The sequence below is a fragment of the Micropterus dolomieu genome, linkage group LG21, assembly GCF_021292245.1.
Source record: "Micropterus dolomieu isolate WLL.071019.BEF.003 ecotype Adirondacks linkage group LG21, ASM2129224v1, whole genome shotgun sequence".
Taxonomy (NCBI): Eukaryota; Metazoa; Chordata; class Actinopteri; order Centrarchiformes; family Centrarchidae; genus Micropterus; species Micropterus dolomieu.
Window position 1 is genome coordinate 33,748,441 of NC_060170.1, and position 9,848 is coordinate 33,758,288.

Below are 9,848 nucleotides of genomic sequence, written 5' to 3' on the forward strand. Positions count from 1 at the left end.
AGTCAAATGTTGTTGTTATAAGTATATTGATAAAAGCACTATGTAGATCGCCATTCGCGATTAGCGCCTAAACGCCTAATGCTATTAGTTTGTTAGTTTGGATTGACATTTTAGTTTAAATTGCTTATTTAAACATATATGCAATATGTGTAGCATTTACAAGGTTTAATAGGTGTTTGTAATACAGCGACTGTTTAGAAATCTGTATTGATAGTTTTATTACACACATGTGATAATATTTAATGCCTACATAGTCTACCACGTGTGATATTTGCATTGTACGGAATATCTTTGATTTATAATGTTTATCATCTAAGCTGATGTTATGTTGTAGAAAACTTATTTGGGAAAGTGATACATTACTGGAAACTAAAGGTGAATTATTTGTATTTACAGTTTGACCGCGCGCACACACTTATGTGTACATTGTGAGTTCTGCACAAGTGGAATAAAGAAAAGAGAAAACACAAAATCCAAGTTAATGTTATCATTTATGGGTAACAGTGACTTGAGAGCTCTTGTAACAGATTGTACTGTTTGTTACGCTGCTCTTCTGTCTCTTGCAGTTGTGTTTCATGTCTTTGCTTCAGTTCCTGTATTTCCTCCATGTGTTTCTCTACTAAGGCTGCAAAGTCTTTGGTGTATTTCTGTCTGAACTCGTTGAATTCTTCTGCCTGTTTTCTGGCCTCCTCTTCATATTTCTTCTTCATTTCCTCCAGTTTTTTCTTATAGTTTTCCTCTAATTCTTTTCTCTCCTTCTCCTCCTGTTCTCTTCTGATTCGATCTTCTTCTTTTCTCTTGTTGTCAGATTTTTCTTTTTCCTGCTTCTATTCTTCTTGAAGCTTTTGAAGTCTTGTTTCCTCCTTGTGTCGTCTCCGTTCATCTTCTCGATATCGTTTGTCCCACCACTCTTTCCTCTCCTTCTCCCACTCCTCTTGTTTCTTCCTCATCTCCTCTCTGCTCTGCTCCAGCTTTCTATCAATGGTTTCCTTTTCCTCTGATTCTGACTTTATTTTTTTCTCTAGATGTTGATGTTTTTGTTCCCACTCCTGTTGTTGAATTTCTTCTTGCCTTTTCTTCTTCCTTTCCTCTTCTTCTCTCCTTTCCTGTTCTTTCTGTCTCTCCTCGCACTCCTTCTTGATGTTTTCCTCCATTTCTTGAAGTTGTTTGGCTCTCTGTTTTCTCTCCTGTTCAATTTCTGCTCTCTGATCCTCCATTCTTCTCGTCACTGCTTCCATTTCCTCCTCATGTTTTCTTTGAAGCTCCTCCTTCTCTCTCAGCATCTCTTCTTCTTTCTCTTTCAGAATCCTCTCCACTTTCTTCTGTATCGCTGCCTCGGCCTCTTTAAACATCTCTGAGGTGTAGCAGCTGCCTCCATTTTCATTCAGCATTTTGTTGCACTTGGTCAGTAACTCTCTGACCTGTGAGCGGTCTGTCTTTTCCTTATTATTAAAGACCTGGTATCTTCCTCCACAGTCATTTATCAGCTTTTTCAAAAAGTCATCACAGTCTTCTTCTATGTAACTCTTAAATGTTTGATTTTTCAGATCATCTCCTCTGGTGAATATGACAATGATGAAATCTCCTGAATTCTTGCCAAAAATCTTCTTGATCAGTTCTACAGAGTCTTTTTCCTCCCGTGTAAATCGACCGATCTGCAGCACCAGTAAGAACACATGAGGTCCAGGAGACAACATGCTGATGCATTTCAAAAGCTCCAGTTGGACGTCATCATTGGACAGAGTCGTGTCGAACAAGCCAGGGGGTGTCAACTAGAGCGACAGGCCGTCCATCAATCGCTCCTGTTACTTTCTGACAAAACTTGGTGACTGACTTTGAGCTGACAGTAGATTTAAAATGTTCTTTGCTCAAAATGGTGTTTCCTGTTGCACTCTTCCCACTGCCAGTCTTCCCAATCAGCACCATCCTGAGACACTCTACGTTCTGAACTTTGTCATCAGTTCCCATCTCACTTTTATGTTTTAGATCATGTAGTTCAGCTTTAAGTCTTGTGTTAATGTTCTCCTGCTCTACAGCCTTCTCCATCTGAGCCCTGGTGAACATGTCCTTTGTGAAACATCTGGATCCTTCAACTCTCATCTTTTCCACCATGTCCAGCAGCTCTGGGATCTGCTGCTCGTCTTTGATGTTGAGAACAACATATCTTCCTCCACAGCTCTGACGGAGCTCCTGGATGTCCTTGTTTTCCTTTACAAAGTTAACAACAGCTGGAGCTGCAGGATCTGACTCCACAGTGAACAGAATCATGGTGAAGTCATCGACTCGAGAGCTGAATGTGTTCTGGATGGTCTTTAACTCTCCCTTGTCTTCATCAGTGAGGGGACCCACAGGTAGGACCAGGATGAAGACATGGACGCCCTCAGGATCACAGAGGGAGATACACCTGAGTGATTCCTCCATCACTGCCTCCTGAGGTTTTCCATACAAGGCAGGCAGCTCCACCAGGGAAACCCAACGTCCACACACCTCTCCCTGATGTTTAACACACTCTGATGAGTTGGAGACTGAATGAAACTCTGTCTGAGCTAAAATGGCCTTGGCTGCTGAAGTCCTTCCTGCTCCTCTCCTCCCACACAGAACCAGGTTTAAAGCTGGTTTGATGTGTTCAGACTTTGGTCGGATGATTGAACCTGCATCCTTCAACACTTTACAGATGACATGATCTCCATTGTTCTCCTTTACGATTTTATCCAAGCGTGTTAACAGCTCTGAACGTTCAAGGTTCTTCTGCTTCACGTACGTGAGGAGGATGTTCCATGTATTTTTCCATCAAACCTGGACTCTCCTCTCTGGGTGTTGATATCAGAACCAGTGAATGATCAAATGATCGATCACTGAAGAGTTTCAGGACTCTGCAGAGCCTCAGTTTGTGTTTCTCAGTGAAGTCTTCAGGCTGTAGAACCAGCAGGAACACATGAGGTCCAGGATCAGAGAGTCTCACACAGTTTGTCACATGTTCTGTCAGTTTGTGTTCAGAGATGTTGGGATGCAGCAGATCTGGGGTGTTGATGAGAACTATTTCTTTCTCCTTTAACCGTCCTCTTTCTCTCAGACAGTCGTCTGGTTCTTCCTCAGTGCTGAACTTTGTCTCTCCCAGGATGAAGTTCCCCACTGAACTCCTCTCAGACCAGCTGTTCCCCAGCAGAACAACCCTCAGCTCAGACACTGTTTGTTGAGATTTAGAAAAGGTGGAAAAAAGATAAACACAAACTTGCATTTATTCATTTATAATTAAGTTATTCTTATACAGCAGGATAACACAGTTTAGTTTGACTCACTGTCAGGAGGCTGGAGCTCAATGCTATTCCTGCGCTTCAGAGGACGCTGATCATCTGTGACTGAAAGGACAAAGCATTAGTTTACTTATTTATTTAATCACATGTAATCTATAGTAGACCTTTTTGTGACAATAATACTGTCATTATTCAAATGTTCTATACATTCTTCTAAAACTTTGGACCAGATCTGAAACAAAATCCTGCCAAAACCAAAGCAAAACAGAAGCAAAGACTAAATTAATTTCCCTAACATTTTAGTGTTTTTCTTGTTAATCCAATTAGTCTTATTTCCATACTTTATATATGTTGTGTTAACACCTTATTTTTAAAAGTGGACGTTTTCACATGTGTATCCTTGTGCTTAGTTCACCAAAGCTGCAGTTTTATAAATTTGTATGTGGTGCTCGCTGACAACTAAGACTTCATCGCATCTCTTTAGGTCAGACTCTCATACTGCAACAATTGTCTTTGTAAAGAGAAAATAACAGAATTAAGTCGCTGACCCTGCCTTTCAGCTCGCTCTGCTCACTGCATTTACCATTGAATACGTTTGCACTCCAAATTTAGGTGCGGATGGCTGACAGCTCACTTTACCGCAGTTCTGTCCGTGTTGAATATTATACAACACTGACCAATGACCAAATGGCCCAATTTGGACATTTGGTTGGTGGCCACAATTATTTTCCAGCACTGCCTTAACCGTCTTGGGCATGGAGTTCACCAGAGCTTCACAGATTGCCCTTGTCCATCACCTTTACCCTCAGCTTCTTTAGCGAGGCAGTGGTCGTCTTGGAGGTGTGGTTGGGGTCTTTGCCATGAGGGGTCATGTTGGAATACTGTCCTCTGGCCCAGTCTCTGAAGGGAGGGGATCATACTCTGCTTCAGTCTGTCACAGTACATGTTGGCTTTTATGGTTCCCTCAGTGAACTGTAGCTCCCCACTGCCAGCAGCACTCATGCAGCCTCAGACCAGGACACTCCCACCACCACGCTTGACTGTAGGCAAGACACACTTGTCTTTGTCCTCCTCACCCGGTTGCCGTCACACACGCTTGACACCATATGAACCAAATACGTTTATCTTGGTCTCATCAGGTTCCAGTAATCCATGTCTTTACTCTGCTGGTCTTCAGCAAACTGAAGCGGGCTTTCTTGTGCATCATCTTTAGAAGAGGCTTACTGCTGGGACGACAGCCATGCAGACCAATTTGATGCAGTGTGCAGCGTATTGTCTGAGCACTGACAGGCTGACCCCCCCCCACCCCTTCAACCTCTGCAGCAAAGCTGGCAGCACTCATATGTCTATTTCCCAAAGAAAACCTCTGGATGTGACGCTGAGCACGTGCACTGAGAGCTTTGGTCGACCATGGCGAGGCCTGTTCTGAGTGGAACCAGTCCTGTTGAACCACTGTATGGTCTTGGCCACAGTGCTGCAGCTCAGTTTCTGGGTCTTGGCAGTCTTCTTATAGCTTAGGCCATCTTTATGTGGAGCAATCGTTCTTTTTTCAGATCCTCAGAGAGTTCTTTGCCATGAGGTGCCATGTTGAACTTCCAGTGACCAGTATGAGGGAGTGTGAGAGCGATAACACCAAATTTAACACACAAGCTCCCCATTCACATCTGAGACCTGCCTTCACTTTTCCATCAATTGCGGAAACAACAGACTTAACGGACACACTGTGACCTACACTGCACATGTTCTGCCAGACTGACAACTTACGAAGTAACTTAAATATTTTCCTTCGTTAACTTTCACCGCCACGTTCTGCTGCTCGCGCTCTCTCATTCATAATCAATTCAGAATCTTCCACGTCCGCATTGCAAAGAAGTACACTGTACTATCATAGACTGTATAAGTTAGTGGACTATACTATAATGTTCACGGTCGGAGGGATGCACCTAACACCCGTGATCTCTGTTACTGGTCTGAGATCAGTGTTTTATTCAACGCATTTCGCCGCTGCTGAATGAATGACCACGCTAATAAAATTTCACACGGTCATCAATATGACTGCGACATTGATTTTCACCGACACACCGTGCAGCAACACTCATCGCTGTTTTGGCTCCCTGTGTGCAAAGGAGTGTGTGTGCCAACTAAAGAGAGAGAGCAAGTAGCAGAACGGCGAAAACGTGACGGTGAAAGTCACACGTGTCCGTTAAGTCTGTTGTTTCTGCAACTGCTGGAAAAGTGAAGGCAGTTAGCGCTAGCTAACAGTATTCCCATTCAATTACTTTTAAATGTCTTTTAATAGGCTACGTTTTGTGAAGTGGTTGTCTTTAATTGTCCACTGTATCTGTTAGGGCCTGTCCATAGGCTCGCCATTCATCTGTGACAACATCTGAGCCTCTTCTTACATGATGTTGATCTTTCACCACCCTGAGAATGGGTGTCCTTGATCTAATTATGTTGTGTTTTTGTGCTAAACTGCAAAATGCTCTAAATGGTGACTAAAGTGTATTCATAACGAGGCAGAGTCGGTGGTTATAATGTGTTATGGAACATGGCCGGAGATTCTTGCCGCACATTGATATAAACTGGTATCACTATTAGTTATAAAATATTAAATCAAAAGGTCATAATACATTATGAACTTTGCTATAGCGCCTAATGCATGTTTGTAAGTTATTATAACAACTGTTATAAAGTCTTATGGACGCATTATATCGTGTTATAAATATATGCATAAGTCATTATAGCAATGACCTTCATAGAAAGTGTTACCTATAATTTTTAATGAATTATCTTAAATCATGTTTTTTTTTAAACAATCAAACAGGTGTGTCTATTTGTTTAAGGACAGCTTTTGTTTGTTTTATTAATGTTATATTTCATTACGCTTGGAGTCAAGTATTTTTTTTAATCCACCAAAAACGTCCCCAAAAAAGTGTGCTTAAAAAGTGGCATATGCCGTCTTTTGTGCGTATGCACCATTTATATGCACTATCTGGGTGTGCCGATTCAAGTTTCGTGTTACAGTTATGTAAAACTTTCTAAAGTGTATCTACCCGTACATTATCGGGAATAATTGATAAATATAAAATTGATTGATAATTTTTTGTATATTATTCATGCTATCCATCCATTAGCCATGGACAATCTAAGATGGTGCCACAGATGAGTACTGTGCACTCTATTACTTTTTATGCCATCACATTTACCAGAAAACAGCTTTTAAACATTAGACTTCCCACTGCTCAAACTATACCACTGATTTTTATTAAGCCTAAGACTATCTTTGAGTTTTTAGTCAGAGAAGCAGAAGCTCTGTGTGGTATTTGCCATAGAGCTAAATATGTAATAGATGCCTAAATTCATATGTAAATCATTTTAGTGTACAATAAATAGGCTACACTAGGCTACTAATCATGCACCTGTCTCCTGCGCAACCTGTCCACTACCGAAAAAGTCTGTTAATTTGGCGTCTTGTGCCAACATATATTTCTTCTTAGCTCTTTTTGTCAGAACTACCCATTTCTTTTTCCTCTTTTTTTCCTTTTTGCTATATTCACCATCTCTTTTGTCACACAAACACGCTGGAAAGTAAAGTCCTTTGATCAGCGCCTTTGAGCCAATCAGATTTTAGCTAAAATGAGGATCAGTCCGAGTTGGGAGGGGTCGCTCGTATCCCCCCTCAATATTGAAATTATTGTTTGTCTGATAGACACACAGACAGCGTTCTGCTGCAGCTGACCGGCCAGTTGACCAGCGCAGTGACAGATCATAAGAAAAAGAAAAACTCTTTGATCACAGGCCGTCTTCCTAAACTTCCTGATGGCCAGTCCACACCTGCCAAAGCTGGAATTAGAGGCCTGCTTTGACTGTAGCCTACTGATTGGAGACCTGAAACTTCTGACACTGTGACATTTTACATCAGTGTTTGTGTGTGCTGACTAAAACCTTCTGCACACACAACAATTATAAACCCTGGTTTACAGCAAAACTCAAGAGGAATCGTCGACCAAGAAGAAGGCGTACAGAATTGGGGACAGAATCCTGTATAATCAGCCAAGAACATTCTGACAAGGGAGGTCAAAGAAGCAAAGAGAAGTAATTCTGAGAAGATAGAAGGTCCTACAGGTCAGCACCCATCTGGTTGTCTTCCAGGTCTGTGAACGTTTTTGTATTGCAGAAAGTACAACAAGGAGTTACCTATACAATTTTAAGTCAAGTTTTTATAGCAATAGTGAATTAATAGTATGAAAATATTATATGGTTATAATATTAAAACAGCTTTTGTCATAAATCCATCAAACTTTGTTTTGTTGCCACCCTGTAGGAATATATTGGTTCTGTGCTGTTTGGCAGTAAAACAAAAAGAGAAACAATTGAAAATGCTGTATGTAGCTGTAGGGCACAAAACTCAAGCCAATAAAGGAGAATAAATACAAGTCATCAGTGTATCACTAAGGCTACACAGAAATCATGATTATATTTAAAGTTATGATGAAGAAACTGTATCTCTGTGTGAAGTGCTTATCTCTGTCTGTTCTGTCACTGAGCTACAGATGTTATTGATTCTCATATTTAGTGTTTTGTTAGATTAAAATAAGACTGACCAATCAGCTGAGTTTAATCCGGGATTTACAGACCTGATTTAAATCTGAGGACGCAGCTTTTTTATTATCTGTATAAGAGAGAGAAGAGTGTTATCCAGACTAACACAGTCTGACTGGACTCACCTGATGCTGCAGACGCCATGATGTCACTCTGCTGGAAACACCAGAGACCAATTCAACTGAAGATCAAATGCTGCATTTAAGAACATAAAGGAAGAACAATAATATTTTAAAACACTTATCGACACACCAAAATGTTTTTTCAGAGCAACTTAACAGTTGACCAGTTTTTCACTAACAAAGACCACACCTGTGAAAGATGTACATTTAGAATGGTTTATTACATTTGCATTTATTCATTTAGCTTTTATCCAAAGCAACTTACAATTATACATGTCAGAGGTCTAACACCAAAGGCATCCGTCTTATCCACTGTATCATTAAGCATCATTATGTTTAATTGTTTAATCATACACCCTAGGATATGCCTACAAAATCCCTGACTTTGTGCAAGGGTACCTAAAATAATTGATGATGTTTTGAAGTCAAAGGGTGGTCACACCACATATTGATTTGATTTAGCTTATTCTCCTGTTTACTCACTTGCATTTTTTTAATTGATAAATGTAATCCATGTATTTTTATATATAAATACATATACACTCACTGGCCACTTTATTAGGTACACCTTACCGGGCTGGACCCCTTGTGCCCTTCAGAACTGCCTTAATAACTCTGTGACTTAACCCTCAATGCGTTCTCATCTCAATGCGTCATAACTGACGCTTTCAGACAGTGTGACAAAGCGTAAGTATTTTGCGCTAAAGGTACCCTTTAGCGTCCGTATGAAATGCCGTCGTTTGCTATGTCCCAGCAATACGGCCGATGTGCACAGCTGTAGGGTTGGCATGCATAAAATCAGTGACTTAGGTTTAGGTACTAATATTTCTGATGGTTGTGGTAAGGGAAAAGGGCTTCGGGGGGCTGTCAACACCTTTAACACGAATGTAGCTAGCTAGCTAGCACTTCCGGTTTGCGCACCCGGAAGCGTCTCTGTGAGACGCCCCTGATGTGTCTCATAGGGACGCTGAAGGGTACCTTTGGCGCCAAATAACGAAGTTTTGTCACTTTTTCTGAAAGCGTTGGTATTGGACGGGCTCACCTCATTCTGCACCCAGTTTGCTGTACCGCCAACGTTGTGATCCCCTTTACTGTAATATTATTACTTTCCCTGTAACTAGTAGTGGGATTACCATTTCCAAAACAGTAATAATACAGGTGACACTCGAAGAATTAGCATATCGTGCAAAAGTTCATTTATTTCAGTAATTCAATTTAAAAGGTGAAAATAATATATTATATAGACTCATTACATGCAAAGTGAGATATTTATCCTTTATTTGATATAATTTCGATGATTATTGCGTACAGCTTATGAAAACCCCAAATTCAAAACCTCAGAAAATTAGAATACTGTGAAAAGGTTCAGTATTGTAGGCTCAAAGTGTCCCACTCTTATCAGCTAATTAATCCAAAACACCTGCAAAGGGTTCCTGAGCCTTTAATTGGTCTCTCAGTCTGGTTTAGTGGAAGAAGACTGCTGACCTGACAGTTGTGCAGAAAACCATCATTACCTTTTACCTCAAAAGGTAATTGCAAAAGAAGTTGGATGTTCTCAAAGTGCTGTATCAAGGCACATTAATAGAAAGTTAAGTGGAAGAAAAAGGTGCCCAAGCAGCAGGGATGACCGTAGCCTGGAGAGGATTGTCAGGAAAAGGCCATTCAAATGTGTGGGGGAGCTTCACAAGGAGTGGACTGAGGCTGGAGTTACTGCATCAAGAGCCACCACACACAGACGTGTCCTGGACATGGGCTTCAAAAGTCGTATTCCTCTTGTCAAGCCGCTCCTGAACAACAAGACAGAAGCGTCTTACCTGGGCTAAAGGAAAAAAGAACTGGTCTGTTTCTCAGTGGTCCAAAGACCTCTTTT

At 41.0% G+C, this 9,848-nt stretch overlaps 1 pseudogene; it reads right to left on the bottom strand.

Annotated features, from left to right (window-relative positions):
* Window positions 1–4,439, bottom strand: part of LOC123960525 — a 6,607-nt pseudogene extending 2,168 nt beyond the window's left edge.
* Window positions 4,440–9,848: the final 5,409 nt, after the last annotated feature.